The sequence below is a fragment of the Nannospalax galili genome, unplaced genomic scaffold (genome assembly GCF_000622305.1).
Source record: "Nannospalax galili isolate Female #2095 unplaced genomic scaffold, S.galili_v1.0 scaffold406, whole genome shotgun sequence".
NCBI lineage: Eukaryota > Metazoa > Chordata > Mammalia > Rodentia > Spalacidae > Nannospalax > Nannospalax galili.
In genome coordinates, this window is record NW_008357033.1 from 6,957,438 (window position 1) to 6,973,248 (window position 15,811).

Consider the following 15,811-nt stretch of genomic DNA (forward strand, 5'->3'; position numbering starts at 1 on the left):
AAAAGAATGAAAACTCAAGCCAGGTATGATTGTTCATGCCTATAATTCTAGCACTTGGTTGGGAGACTAAAGCAGGTAGATAGCCCTGAGACCAGTTAGGGCTCCATAGTGAAACCCTGTCTCAAAAAACAAACACAAAAGAAAAGAGAGAACTCAAAGATATAACCATTAACTAACTCTTCCAACACTGATCTACAGAGTGGAAGAAAGGCAAATAGACTTGGGCTGTAGCTCAGTAGTAGAGTGTTTGCCTAGTATACCCAAGTCCCTATCTAGGTTCAATCCCCAGCACTGCACCCCCCTCCCCCCAAAAAAACAGAAAAGGCGAGTGTACTGACCAAATGTCAGGTCTAGTTATGAAGCTTGAAGGAAAAATAATCAGAGAACTCTTCACAGCAGATTAGAGGGGGAATAAAAGAGGAGAAAATATCTTGACTAAAATAGGGTGTGCTCACTTTTGCTACGGGTTGACATTAAATTAAATCCAATAGTTAGAAAGAGGAAGATGACACGGATCAGACCACAAGGGTTCTCAGAAGCAACATGCCACACTGGGTTCCCCTAAAACATTGTCACAGCCTGCTGCTTCATACCCCTTAACCAAAAATGTAAGCACTCTCTAAATCACAAAGATTTTTAAATTCTAACATAGCTTTTGAGGATTGTTCATCCCCACCCAGCTAAATCCTTTAGAATCTGGTCTAAAAATAAAACTTACGTGTCACATGTTCTTCAAAAAATACTATGTACACTGATTGGAATGTGATGCCAATTAACACAATGTAAGTAATTTTAAAAGAACCTTCACATAGCCTGAGCTAATCCAAATAACAAAGCAGCAGCACCCACTGGAAATTTTCAGACAGCAAACAGATCTGAAATTAACCATTAAAATCACTTAACTAGATGTGACAGCACACACCTGTCATTCCAACACTCAGGAGGCTGAGGCAGGAGGATCACAATTTGAGGCCATCCTTGCACATAGTGAGACCCTGTCTTTAAAAAAAAACAACTAAAAACAAAGCAAAAAGAACCTGAAAATCACTGAGAGCTACACAAGTAATTTTGGGAGCAGAGGAGTAATGACTCAGTATAAAAATTAAAGGTGTAAATTTTAATATGTAATTAAGGAAGGAGTTTTCACTTAAAACGTTTAAGGTAAGAATAAAGTAGGCAGCCATTATCATGAGGATTACAGACAAGATAGTTTACCACTACACCATCACTATCAATGGAATCATGACAAAAAGATCTAGTGTTAAGACACATACCAAAAAATAAATGAGAGACCTAAACAACCTCTTCCTAAAAGAACCCAATGTTCCCAATTTTTCAATTAACTTAGCAAGGTAAGCAATTCTCCAAGCCATGTTTTGAAAAAAACTGATTTTTATGATCTGCACAACTTAATACACACACAACAAAACTTGCTATTGTAGACCAGACTGGCACTGAACTCACAGAGATCTGCCTGCCTCTGCCTCCCGAGTGCTGGGACTACAGGTGTGCACCATCACATCTAGCTTGCAAACATCAAATTTAGCTTCCAAAAAGTATGTAGTTGTTTAATCTTCAGAGCAAAGAAACAGCAATTTTTTTTTTAAGCTAAAAGAAACTAGGTTCAGAGCAATTGTAATACAGTATCATTCTTCATTTTGGACACCTTTTGTCATAAAGGCAGTTTTAACATGCTTCTTGGTCATTGTCCTGTTACGCCAAATCCCTTAAAATACCTTCAAATGCCTTTCAGTCAAGCATTCTACTTCACAAGGACACAAAACCTTTTCAACTTTTGACAAGACCTTAACAGAACTAAGCAATCCCACTTCAGCACATAATCACAAACACCACATACCTAACAGATAAGCTTTTAGAACAGAAAGGTTTATTTTTCCAAGTATCCAATGCTCAGCAGGGTCAAATGTTTCTGTTGGATTTTAAACAGCTTACTTAGCCGGTGAAGTGATAAGAGTAAAAACAAGTCAAAAGAATCTGAATGTTCTTCAGTGGTATACAATCACCATCCCAAAGATTTAGGAATTTCTAGTTGAAGTCTTTTCACATCATAATAACCACTTTAGCATAAACACTAATTACAACAGCTATTTTAGAAGAGTAATATCCATGGGACTAGAGACTTTGTTAACAGACCTGGAATTTGGGGAAATCAAGCCAAAGAAACAGTGTACTATATAAATAGATTAACTAAAAATAATTGAAGTCTACACTTTTTCAGGTGTTTTATATAATCTGCCAATTTCCATATGATTGGGGAACTTTTTAAATCGTCAACAACAATTTAAAATTCAGAAGTAGTAGAGAATGCTAGTCTATAAAGTCAACATTTTTGTAAGCAGGTGTAACTTTAGAAAAGCCTTCTGCAAGAATCTCTAGGGATAGGAATTCATTTTATTCACTACTGAACAAGCACAAAGCAGTTTATATGAAACACATGAAAAAAAAAAAAGTTACCTAAGTTTAACAAAGAAAGTCTAATTCTTTCAGCTTCAACATCATGGGGAAGAAAGCAGTTATCATCAAGACTTAAAAACTAAAAACTTTTGGCCCAGGTGGACGTAGTGACGACACACCTTTAATCCCAGGCAGAGGACGACGTATCTCTGAGATCCAGACCAGCCTTGTCTACAATAGCAAGTTCTAGTCCAGTTGAGGCTACCGTGAGATCCTGTCTCAAAAAATTAAAAGGAAGAAAAAACAGCAACATTTAGACAATTCAAACTAAATCAACTAATTCACCACTAACTACAACAGATAGACCCCTATCAGACCACCAAATTTTCTCTTAGACCCTCAATTCTCGCATCCCAACTCTGCATGCCAAACCTCTGTGCCAGCTGTTCCCTGACAATGCGCTCCCCTCTGCCTCACCTGGCAAACGCAGTCCTTCCTAACTCCACGCAGAAACAGGCAAAGCACCCCGGGGCTTTGCGCTCCGTCCAATGTACAAACTTCACAACTCCGCCAAGCAAACCTAACTGTTCTAAATCCCCAGAACACTTGATAAGCCAACCCTTAACACAGCACTGTTTTCACGCCCTGGGAGCTAGAAAGCACAGAGGGCAGACTCTCCCGCGGACCCCATAGAGCACCAGTCAGGCAGATATACGTGCCCTGAATTCGATGAGAACCCCACAGCCCCCAGGACCGAATAGCATCTCAAAGGGACAGACAACGTTGTCAGGTTCTCCTAACAAAGAATGAAAACCAGAGACACACCCTGGGCCCTGGGGAGAGAACAATGAATGAACACAACCGCTTCGCCTCCTGTGATGTACAAACTCCTTGGTCTGGTCATCCACTGGCTCTGCAGAGCTGCAGCAGCCGGGTGGCGGTCGCCTCACACAAAAGGCAGCCCAGCTCCCCATCCCCAGCATTCCCATCCCGAGCATCCCAGCCCCAGTGCCCGACCCCCAGCATCCCCATCCGGAGCTCCCAATCCCCAGCATCCCCATCTCGAGCACCCTAGCCCCGACCCCCAGCATCCCTATCCAGAGCTCCACTATTCCCAGCATCCCCAGTCCCCAGCACCCCCGGGCTCTCTGTAAGCCACAGAGCCCCGAAGCCCCAGGCGAGGCTCCCACGCCTAGGCCGCGGAGCACTCACCGGTTTCTTTCTCCTTTTCCCTGTCCTTCCCTAAAAGGGTGTCTGTCATTTGAGCGAAGCAGCCCAAGAGGAGGTGCACGCCCGGGTCCCCCAATCTGCAGCAGTAGAGGAAAGGAATGAGCCCATCCCTGTGACAACACAGGCACCGGGCAGCTCTGGGCGGATTTTTCCCATTGCCAAAATATGAGGAATGCGCGCTGGGCACCCGGGTGGCGCTGGCACGTTTCCGAGAAACACAAGGAAATCTGAGTATTGATGTAAGAACTGGCTCGCCGGCCATGACACCCGGCCCCAGGGTCCCCGCCCGGCCCGCGCCGCTGGGGTGACAGCGGCCTGGCCCGGCCCTCCGCCCCGCACCCACGGGGTCGCCCCGTCAGCGCCTCGGCCGCGCAGCTCGGTCCTGCCGCTCGGCCCTGCGGCCTACCTGAGGGAGCGGAGCCGCGCCGGGTCCTGTCGTGCAGCGGCGGCTGCGGGAGCGCTCGTCCAGCCCGCGGCGGGTGAGGGGACGGGAGGCGGTCACATTCGACGCGTCCCCAACCCTGGGGACGGGGCCCCAAGAAGGCCCCTCATCGCTGCACTAGCGCTCCGTGCCTCAGGGCACGCGCCCCAAAGCCCGGCCGGCAGGCCCGTTTGGGGGCCCAGAGAGAAGGGCAGAGAAGCCTTCCCGCCTCAAGCTCGCTCCGCTCTGACTCCCGCCATCTAAGATGGCGGCGCCAGCACCCGCGACGAAGACTCTCTCAGCCACTCCGGAGAGCGAACCCTGCGCTCGGCGCTCCTCCTTCCGACCTGCGGCGCCGCTGGGTCTCCGCCTCTGCGGGAGCTGTCTGGAGCTGCAGTTCGCTTCGAATTTGGCTCTATGATCTATCGCTCTGGCCTGGAATCTGGCCCCGCCTCAGGGGGCGTGACCTCATGCAGAGGTGGCCGCCATTTCAGAGCCCAGACCTGCGGAGGTGTTCAGAGGTCTGAGGCGGCACTGAGTGTCCGGAGGCTCGGCAGACTCTGGCGGCCATCGGCCACAGCCGTGAACTGGCCACCCCTGAGAGTCACGAGGCCTAGAAGGAACCTTGTCCCCCTTCCTCGCAGAGGATCAGATGCGCCTATTGACCAAGAGACACAAGACCCAACTTTGGCGCCTTCGCTGCCATCCCTTGGGAATCGTGGTTTATGGGTTCTGTGGGAAAGTCCCCATAAACCTCAGTTTCCTCATCTATAAATCCAGGGCGCATTTGCTGCATCAGATTGGCAAAGGGCCCGCCATAGTGTTGCATGCCTGTAATACCAGCACTTGGCGAGGTGAAGGCAGGAAGATCAGGAGTTCAAGGTCATCCTGGGCTACATGAGACTGTCTCAGAAAAAAAAAAAAAAAAAAGATTGGCAAATAATTAATAAAGTTGGGGCTGGAGAGATGGCTCAGCGGTTAAGAACACTGGTTGTTCTTGCAAAAGACGCGGGTTCGAATCTCAGCACCCACTTGGCAGCTAACTACTGTCCATAACTCGAGTTCCGGGGCATCCGACAGCCACTTTTGTCCTCCGTGGGCATTGCACCACATGGGTGCTAATTTTCCTATATGCAGGCAATACACATAAAAAATTTTTTAATTAAAAAAAAAATTAACAAAATTGATTAGCCAGTAAGGCCCAAGGTGTACTGAAGCCTATTGTGGCCCTCAAGCAACGCTGGTGGAGTGGACACCTGGATGGCAATGTGACATCAACTGTTTTTTTTTCTTTGAAAAAGGGACTTCTAACCTCCAACTCCGAATTATCCTGTCTCAGTGTAAACATTTAAAAAGTAGCCATTTTCGGCTCAGAGATGTCTCAGAGAATAAAGGCAGGTTGGGGGTAAATCCGATGACCTGAGTACAGTCCCCTAATCCCACGATGGAAAGGAGAGGAGGGACTCCCTAAAGCTGACTTCTGGCCTCCAGTGCATTCCATGGCATGAGTGCAATCCACCCAAAAACATACAACTTTTTAAGTATATGCATTTCCAAGTAATCATTTAGTGGCATTTAGCACATTCACAGCGTTGTGCGACTACCACTTCTAGTTCCAGAACATTTCCATTACTTCAAAGTAAAATACCTTAACCACTAGTCTCTCAGCCCCTGGAAACCGCCATTATAGTCTTACTCTTCTATATCTCTGGTATGTGGACTTATGGAATATGAGACCTTTTGTGACCTTTCACACAGCATGTTTCCAAGATTCATATGTGTTATAGCATTTGATAAGACTTCATTCCTCTTTAGAACTAAACTATTCCATCGTAAGTGTATACCACACTTTCTGTATCTAGGATGTCCATGAATATTAGGTGCTTTCCATCTTTTGGTTATTGTATTGGTTACTTTTCTGGTTGCTGTAACACCATCTTTTGGTTATTACTGATTAGTTCTCTGGTCGCTGTAACAAAATGCCTGACAAAAGCAATGTGGAAGGAAGGGTTTGTTTTGGCTCAGAGTTTTAGGATACAGTTCCTCCCTGTGGGAAACACATAGTGTCAGGAGAGTGAGTCAACTGGTCATATTGTGTCCACCAGATACAGATGAATGCTGGTGCTCAGCTTACTTCTTTTGTTAAGATAAGGTCTCACTACATGGCCCTGTCTGGGCTGGAACTCCCTATATAGACCAGGCTGGCCTTAATCTCACAGAGATCTGCTGCCTCTGCCTCCCACATACTGGGATTAAAGACCCCAGCCCATTGAACAGTGCCACCACATTTAGGGTTGGTCTTCCCACTTCAAGTAACCCAGTCCAGAAACTTCCTCAAGACATATCCAAAGATTTGTCTCCTAGGTAATTGTAGATCCTGTGAAATTGGCAATCAGTTATTGTGAGCCATAGTGCTAGGAAGAGGTATATTATTTGTTTGAGTTCTGGATTTGTTTTTGTTTTTTGTGAGACACTCTGTAGCACTGGCTGGCCTAGAACTCCCTATGTAGACCAGGCTGGCCTGAACTCACAGAGATCCACCTGCCTCTGCCTCCTGTTTGCTGGGATAGAAGGTTTGTGCCACCATGTGAGACTGAGTTTCTGTTTTTAATTCTTTTTTTAAAGATTTATTTTTAATCATGTGTATATGGGAAGGGATATGTACACATGAGTGCTGGTGCCCACAGAGTCCAGAGAGTATGTTGAATCCCCTGGAGTTGGAGTTACAGTCAGTTGTGAGCTACCCAACAGGATGCTGCTGGGAACCAAACTTAGGTCTTCTACAAGAGTGATTGATACACACTAACTGCTGATCCATCTCTGCAGTTCCTTGCTTTTAATTCTTGAGAATATATCTAAGAGTGGAATTGTGGAGATCATTTTGCACCCTGCTAGGGTACATGTGCCTCACCTTGGAGACCTAATTTGTTGATAGGAGCATTAGAGTTAATTAGAAAAGACCTCCCAAGAAAGACTTGAGGGAAATTAATAAATCAAATAGTTTGAGGAATGAACAGATGATATCAAATCAGGAGGGAAAGAAGGGGTGATGACAGAAGAGGTGAGAGGAAGGTTAGAACAACTTTGCTGGAGGTCAAATGTTCTTAATTTTAGAAGTGGCTACATTCGTGTGTATGTATGTAAAAACTGATGCATTTACTTTTCTGTATTTGTTACAGTTCAATAAAATTTCTTTTGAAAGAGCTTTAATCCTTAAGCCTGATAAAAGTACATTTTTGAGATGAAAGAGAAAATAAGTAACTGTCATTTATGGAGCCTTTTCATGTATCTTGTCTTTTTACATAGTTGCCAGTACAGTTAGTAATGAACCCAAGGACACAACACAAAGATGGTAAAGTGGATTTGGACCCATTCATTTGTTCTTAAAGTCCAGCCATGATGGTACACACCTATAATTTCACCACTCAAGAAGCAAAGATGGGGGGATGGAGACATGGTTCAGCAGTTAAGAGCATTTGCTCTTCTTGAAGAGGACCTGGGTTTGGTTCCCAGCACCCATGTGTGGCTAATAACCATCTGTAACACCAGTTTCAGGTGACCCGACACCTTCTTCTGGTCTCCCCAGGCATTGTGCACATGCAGGCAAAACACTGATATACATAAAAATAAACTAAAAAAAGATTTTTAAAAAGGAAGAAGCTGAGGCAAAAGGATCACAAATTCAGACCAGCATGAGCTGGAGAGATGGCTCAGAAGTTAAGAGCATTGGCTGCTCTTCAAGAAGACCTGGGTTTGAGTCCCAGTATCCACACAGTGACTAACAACCATCCATAACTGCAGTTCCAGGGGATCCGGCGCCCTCTTCTGGCCACTGTCGGCAATGCATAACATGGGTGCAGTTACATACATGAAGGCAAAACACTCATAAACATAAATAAATTTTAAAAAATTATGTAGTGCCCAATATATGCCAGGCCCTGTGGTAGTCCTGGGCCCATAGCAGTGAGCAAACCAAAGTCCCTCAAAGACTTTAAAGTCTAGTACAGACTAGCATCAAGTAAATCACATGGCTGTTAGGACTGAAGTCAATGAAGAGAAGGACAGGAATGAAAACTGGGAAGAGGGTACACCTTGAGATCCAGGAGTCAGGAAGTCCTCCCTTAGGTGATGGTTAAGCTGGGCACTAAAGAATGAGAAGCCAGGCAAAGAGGATTTGAGAAGTTGGAAGGATACATGGAAGGGCCATGATATGGGCCAGGCAAGGTGAAGAGGCCAGCATGTTGACAGCAGAGAGGTAGGAGGTGATGAAGCCAGCAAGGTGAGGACAGAGTCATAACCAGTCTGACACCCACACCCTAGCTCTTCCATGCCATCCTGCCTCTCCAGTGAGTTAATTTTAGTCACAAATGAGTTTGGACTGTGGGCCCAGCCTGGGCTGGGTGCTGGGAGAGACAGAGCCATGTAAATAAACAGTTACCCCATCAGGTGAGTGGGAGGGCACCCAAAAGAGGAAGGGAGGGATAGTCCTGCCACCATGGGTCAGGAAAGCCTCCACATGGGTGAGGCTCATCAGAGGATGAGTTGGAATTTTCCAGATGAAGAAGGGCAACAGGCAGAAGTGGTACAAGCATACAGTGTGTCTAGCATGGTGTGTGGGGAGCAGCAAGCTGTCCTCTGGTGGGGGATCGCCGCCCTGGCATAGGAATGAAGAGAAGTGAGACAAGGGTTGGAGGGGCAAATATCTGGCCCAGCATCAGTCCTCCTCAGGGCCAAAATGTGCAGCTTTCCATGGGATGGACAGGACTGCAGTGTCACTTGCAGAAAAGCCTAGGGCAGTCATCTGGGAGCAGAACTCCAGCACACGGTGCAGAAGAGACCTGGTCCTTTGTCAACTAGCTGCCTCCTGTGTCTGGACTGGAGACAAATCCTAACAGAAGAAGGCTTATTAGATGACTAAATCCTTAATTTCAGGCTATTTCATTGTCACCATTATCCAGAGTCTAAAATGGATAGTTTCCTTCATTGGTTCATATTGGCTGATCCCATTGGAGGGGACAAAAGCCAGAGATTTAGGACCAAAGATATATTTATGTTGCTTTGTTTGCTGAAATCACTTGGGCTTTCTTCCTTTCTTTCTTTCTTTCTTTCTTTCTTTCTTTCTTTCTTTCTTTCTTTCTTTCTTTCCTTCTTTCTTTCTTTCTTTCTTTCTTTCTTTCTTTCTTTCTTTCTTTCTTTCTTTCTTTCTTTCTTTCTTTCTTTCTTTCTTTCTTTCTTTCTTTCTTTCTTTCTTTCTTTCTTTCTTTCTTTCTTTCTTTCTTTCCTTCTTAGAGAGTTTTTTGAAACAAGGCTTCATGCAGTGCAGGCTGGCCTCCAACTGGCCATGTAGCTAACAGAGGCCTCAAACTGCTAATCTTGCATCTGCTTCTCAGGTGCTGGGATTACAGGCACACACTAATACATCTGGCTGACTTTCTTTCTTTTTTTATTCTTTAGATTTTGTTTTGTTTTGTTGGGGGAGCAGGGTCAGGATTCCTCTTTATATACCCAGGCTAGCCCAGAACTCTTAACAATTCTCCTCTTCAACTTCAACGTGCTCCGATTACAAGCATGTACCACCATTCTGATTCTCCTGCTAATTCTTATTCTCCTGTTCAGTCTCCATTATCTAGTACTCAGGTTAGTTAAATGGATATTTACTAAACAAGTACTGCATGCTGGAAGTTATAGACTGAGTGAGACACTGGTGATGCTGAAATGCCCAGCTCTGGAACACTCACTGTGTCCCAAGTAAGAGAACAAAGGAGTTGCAGACCCATGCAAGGAACTCAACTATAGAAGCTGCCAGATGTGATGTCATGTGCCTGTAATCCCAGCATTAGGAAGACAGAGGTAGGGGGATCAAGAGTGCCAGGCCATCCTGACTACATAGTGAGATCCTATCTCACAAAAAGGAAGGGTAGGGACTGGAAAGACCACTCAGAGATTAAGAGCACTAGCTGCAGTGGACCTGGGTTTGGTTCCCAGCACCCACATGGTGGCTAACAACTATTGGTGACTCCAGTTCCAGGAGATCAGACACCCTCTTCCAGCGTCTATGGGTTTATACATACATGGTGTTCTTATACACAAGCAGGCAAAACACTGCATAAAATGATAAAAATAAATAAATTTTAAAAAGGAAAGGCTGGAGATGTAGCTCAGTAGGTAGACTGCTTGCCTAACATGTGCAAAGTCCTGGGTTTGAGCCCCAGCACCTCATAAACCAAGCATGATGACAAAAACCTGTAATCCCAGCATTTGAGAAGCTGAGGCAGGAGGATTACCATGAGTTTGAAGCCAGACTGGGATACATGAGACCCTCAAAATAAATAAATAATAAATAAATCTATCCATTGCTCAGTATTGCACACACAAGGAATATCTGGAGAAGCTGGGGGAGGGGGTGCTTCCTAGAGGAGGTACCTGAGCATGGATGAAAACACAAAGGAAGATTTCCAAAGGAAGGAGATAAGGAACAAGGAAGAAGCCACTGAGCAAGTCAAGACAGACATGGAAGCAGGAAGGCACTATGCACATGGTAGCCAGACTCTAGGGTGACCCAAAAATCCCCACTTCCTGGTATCCATGCCTTTGTGAAATCCCCTGACACACTTTGTCAGGATCAGTCTGCCTGACCAACAGAATATGGCAAAGGTGCTAATCCAATCCTTCTAAGGTAAAGTCATAAAGATGGCATATGTTGCTATTAAACAAAAAGAGAAGAGCTTCATCCCAGGTTTTTTAAAAAGTGACTTGCAGCTCTGAAGGAGCCCATGTGATGGGAAACTGAGGCCTCCCACCGTCAGCTATGTGAGTGATCTTAGAGGCAAATTCCCAGTTAAGCCTGGATTTCTTTTTCTTTTTTTTTTTTTTTTTTTGAGACAGGGTCTTCTTGGCCTGGAACTCACTATATAGACCAGATTGAACTTGAACTCACAGAGATTGGCCTTGCTTTTGCCTCCCAAGATCTGGGATTAAAGGCATGTGCCACCGTGCCCAGCTTTCTTTTCTTTTTTTAAGGATTATTTTATTTATTAATTTTTTTGGTTGCATATCTGCCTTCATCATAAGAAGCAGATGGGATACTTGTATCAAAAAAAATAATTAATTTACAAAAGCAGGGACTTGGGGAAGCTGTCTGGTGGGTGCCCTTGGGGACTCATATGTAGATACCAACCCAGAGCAGGGGGAAGAAGACTCCGAAGTCCAAGAAGAGTGAGACGACCAAGAAGATGAGGAGTTTCTTGTAGATCTCATGCATGTACTTAGTGGAGGTGACCTCCTAAACGAAGAATCAGGCGGTGAAGGGCATGCTGACCTCCAGAAGTACATTAGTCAGGTAGGGGAAGGCAGCCAGGTTGACTGGGCTGCTCTATCTATTCATTACTTCAAGTTCTGTTTTTCCCTCTCACAGGATAAGCCACGGGTCAGCCCAATTTATTTATTTATTTTTTATGTGTATGAGTGTATTGTCTGCATGTAAGTGCACACATGTAAGTGCACCCATGTTGTGCAATGCCCACAGGGGCCAGAAAAGAATGTTATATCCCCTGACGCTAGAGTTATGGAGAGTTGTTAGCCACCATGTTGGTGCTGGGAACCAAACCCGGACCTCCTGTAAGAGCAACCAGTGCTCTTAAGCAATGAGCCATTTCTCTAGCCCCTTGTTTTTATTTTTATTTATGTGTGTGTGTGTGTGTGTGTGCCACAAGTGTGCAAGTGCCTGTGGAGGCCAGAGATGGCATTGGATCCTCCTGGAGCTAGAGTGACAGGCAGTTGTGAGCCATCTGACATGGATACTGGAAAATTCAGATCCCCTGAAAGAGTAGCAAGTATTCTTTGTTTTAAGATTTGCTATTATTTTTGTGTTTATGTGTATGTGTGTGTGCCTATGTAAGTATATGTGCACCATGTGTGTGCAGGAGCCGAGAGAGGGCAGAGGAAGGTGTTGGACACTCTAGAGCTGGAGTTACAGGCAGTTATGAGCCATCCACCTTGGGTACCGGGAACCAAGCCCATGGACTCTGCAAGAGCAAGTGTTCTTAATCACTGAGTCATTTCTCTAGCCCCAAGGCTGATTTCTGACCCTGACTAAATATGGGACTGTAAATACTTATGTTTTTCAACTGCTGTGTTGGGAGTAATTTGTCAGGAACCAGTACATAACTAATACAGTTATGCTAACAAGGAAACATTGAAGGTGTTGCCTGGCTCACTGTAAGGAGCTGGTAAGCACTGAGATACCCTCCACCTCAGGCCACTCACAGCCTTATTTGGAGTAATTAATTAGAGTAATTAATTACAAGGGATTTCATTGTTTGCCTTCCCTTCTCATAACAAACTTTTGGGGACCCACCTTTCACCTACTCCCAGCTTGCCTGTTTTCCTGGGAATGAGCCTATGACCGTATTCTGTTCCTGATTATGAGCTAAAGAATGGACACCATGACCCAACAAACCAAATCAGAGTGAGGATCAGGATATTCCATGATTATCAAATAAGTCTGGGCTTTCACAGACTTGAACCTTTAGAGGAGGGAAGGCAGGAGCTGCTTCTATCACCTTTATTCAATGAGAGAAGAACTCAATTCACAAGGCCTGGGAATAAGTCTCATGAGATCCCACTGACATCTGTTACACACTGAAATCAGTCCAATCTGCAACCAGCCAGACTTGAGCTTTTCAGTTATACATAGTATTGCATTCCCTTTGGGGGATTTAAAATTACTAAGTTCATTTTCTAACTTAATGGTCATCCCTCCACATCTACATCTGTCCATTGTTATCAATAAATGGTTGAAAATATTCAGAAAAATAGTCCATCTGTACTCAAGAATGTTTACATTCTATTATTAGAAATAATCTAGATTTGCCAGGTGTGGTAGCATACATCTTTGATCCCAGCATTCAGGAGGCAAAGGCAGGCAGATCTCTATGAGTTCAAGACCAGCCTGGTCTACAGAGTGAGTTCCAGGCTAGTTGGGGCTACAGGGAGACTCTGCCTCAAAAAAAAAAAAATGAAAAAAAATCTAGATTTATATGTATACAGGAGAATGCATCCTAGGCTATATGCAAACACCATACTATTTTAATTTCAATATTTGCCATTTGGAGTATGTAGGGAGGATCTTGAAGCCAATGTGTTCCCCATACTGAGGAACTACAAACGCTCCTATGTTTAGCTGTTGGTTTACTCATTGAGACTGAATACTGACATTCAGTGAAGATTATTTGTCCTCTGAAGAGAATTCTTGAAGCATGTGTGGAAACCCATGGAAGCAGAGTCTACCCCAACACCTTTCAGCCTTTCTGTGGCTCTGGGCCTTGCATGACATGCTTGACCCTCCCAGCTTCTGAGGTGCTTATGGATTTACAGAGAGGGCCAGCTTTGTACAGACAAGGTTCATCACATGGAACTCAGTCACTATTATTATTCTCAGTACTGCCCTCACTAATATTGGCCCTGTAATTTTGAGCCAATGAGAAGTCTGCTACCTGCAGATGCAGTCCTCTGATCAGCCTAAATTTTTGTTCCCTCCTCTGTCTCCCTAGAAAAGAAAGACTTAGAGATGATACAAGCCCACCTTGCTGGATGTGGTGGCACACACGCATTAAAGTGCTTTAATTGCAGCACTTGAAAGCCAGAGGCAGGTGGATCTCTATGAGATCCAGGCCAGTCAGGCCAATACAGCTAGGGTTACTGGCAGACCCTGTCTCAAAACAAACAAATAAACAAACAAAGTTCAGTGTTAGCAAGTGTTATCAGATCAATGGAAATTAAGAGGTTAAAGATACAGCTCAGTGATTGAGTTCATGCCTAGCATACACAAGTCCCTAAATTCAATCCCTAGCACTACCACAGAAAGAAAGAAAAGAGGAAATAGGACCAGCAGATAAAGGTATTCACTGCCAAGCCTAAAACCTGAGTTTGATTCCTGGAAACTCAAGTGGTAGAAGGAAAGAATCAATTCCCACAAATTGTCCTCTGACCTTCACACATGTGCACTCATGCATGAGCATACACACACAATAAAAATAAATAAATGTAAGAAGTTTTTTAAAAAGAAGAAATAAAGGGAGAAAATAAGAGGAAGAGAGGGAAAAAAGGTAACAGAAGAGAAGGTGAGAGGAGGGGAGGGCATCTCACCACTTGGGAGAATCTCACCACTTGGGAGGCTGTAATCTTACCACTTGGGAGGCTGAGGCAAGAGGATCATGAGTTTGAGAACAGCATGGGCTACTTAACAAAACTCTGTCTCAAGTAAATAAACAAATGAAGGAAGGAAGGAAGGAAGGAAGGAAGGAAGGAAGGAAGGAAGGAAGGAAGGAAGGAAGGAAGGGACTCTACGCACATTTACAGTCTGTAACTTGTCTTCTCTTAGTTCATGATCTCATTATGGATCTGAGCAACTGTGGTTTTATCTTCTTCCTCCAGTTTCTTCTAGTAACGTTAGTGTCCTGTAAACATTTGTTCTATCAGGAAAATTGGTACATTCTTGAAGAAACAATTTCAGATGGCACACCTGGCAGGAAGGACCTGCAGGAGAAATGGAACAGGTTCCCAGCTACTGTGGCCTGCGTGGCTATTTACAAATTTTCTTCAGGGCAGATGATGTGAGGTTTGGCACATTTATGGAAAAAGACTAATATAGAAACAAATACCATGAGGATAGCAAACAGTTTCAGGCTGTCAGCGGTGGATTCTATATACCACTGAAATGAATGGCAAAACACATTCCAGAATGTGGATGGACATGTGGTTAGCATTGATTGGCATCGTTGGCTGCATTGCATGACAGATGACCCTCCAAAAACAAAACCACTTACTGCTCATGAACTAATTGGCAAACAATAAATGCAGTGTAAGTGGCACTCCAGAGTAGTAGGTAGCTTGTTCCACCACTAGAAAGAAGAGTCAAGAATAGGCCCCATGGAGCTGGAGCAATGGCTCTGCAGTTAAGAGAGCTTGCTGCTCTTGCAGAGGACCCAGGTTCAATTCCCAACACTCACAATCACCTGAAACTCTAGATCCAGGAGATCTAACACCCTCTTCTTGACTCTAAGAGCATCTGCACACACACACATAAAAACAAAAATTTTAAATCTTAAAAAAAAAGACCAAGCTGGACGTGGCAGTGCATGCCTTTAATCCCAGTATTGGGAGGCAGAGGCAGAAGGAGGCAGATCTCTGTGAGTTTAAGGCCAGCCTGGTCTATACAGCAAGTTCCAGGCCAGCCAGGGCTACATAGTGAGACCCTGTCACAAACAAACAAACAAAAAAAAACCCCACCAATTGTAGGCTATACAGTGGCTCAATCGGAAAGCACTTGCCTAGCATGTGCAAGGAAGGCCCTGGATTCAGTCCCCAGGAACACACACACACACACACACACACACACACACACACACACACAAAATGAGTAAAGGCACCTGCTGCCTGATAGGTAGAGAATCTGGTGGGAGCGAGCGGGTGGATGGAGAAAGGCACAAGCGGATGGATGAGGCACTGAGGCTCAGATGGAATTCTCAGTGGGATACAGATTTATTTTGCACAGGGCACCTTTCCCCGGGGAAGGGAAAGATGTCAGTGAAGGGAAAGATGAAGGGAAGGGAAGGGAAGGGAAAGGAAAGCAGGGAAGGGAAAGCAGGGAAGGGAAGGGAAGGCAGGGAAGGGAAGGGAAGGGTGTATTTCGCACGGGGAAGGGAAAGATGTCAGCGAAGGGAAAGATGTCAGGGAAGGGAAGGG

General features: G+C 44.8%; 1 protein-coding gene and 1 pseudogene across 1 annotated transcript in view; both read right to left on the reverse strand.

Annotated features, from left to right (window-relative positions):
• The window catches only part of Raf1 (Raf-1 proto-oncogene, serine/threonine kinase), a 65,503-nt gene extending 61,035 nt beyond the window's left edge, over nt 1-4,468 (reverse strand). Inside the window, exon 1 of the mRNA XM_008854911.2 lies at nt 4,052-4,468. The gene's annotated coding sequence lies outside the window, so the exon portion shown is untranslated. The remainder of the gene's footprint in view (nt 1-4,051) is intronic.
• A 6,757-nt stretch (nt 4,469-11,225) lies between these two features.
• On the reverse strand, nt 11,226-11,456 carry LOC103751451 (annotated as a pseudogene).
• Nucleotides 11,457-15,811: the final 4,355 nt, after the last annotated feature.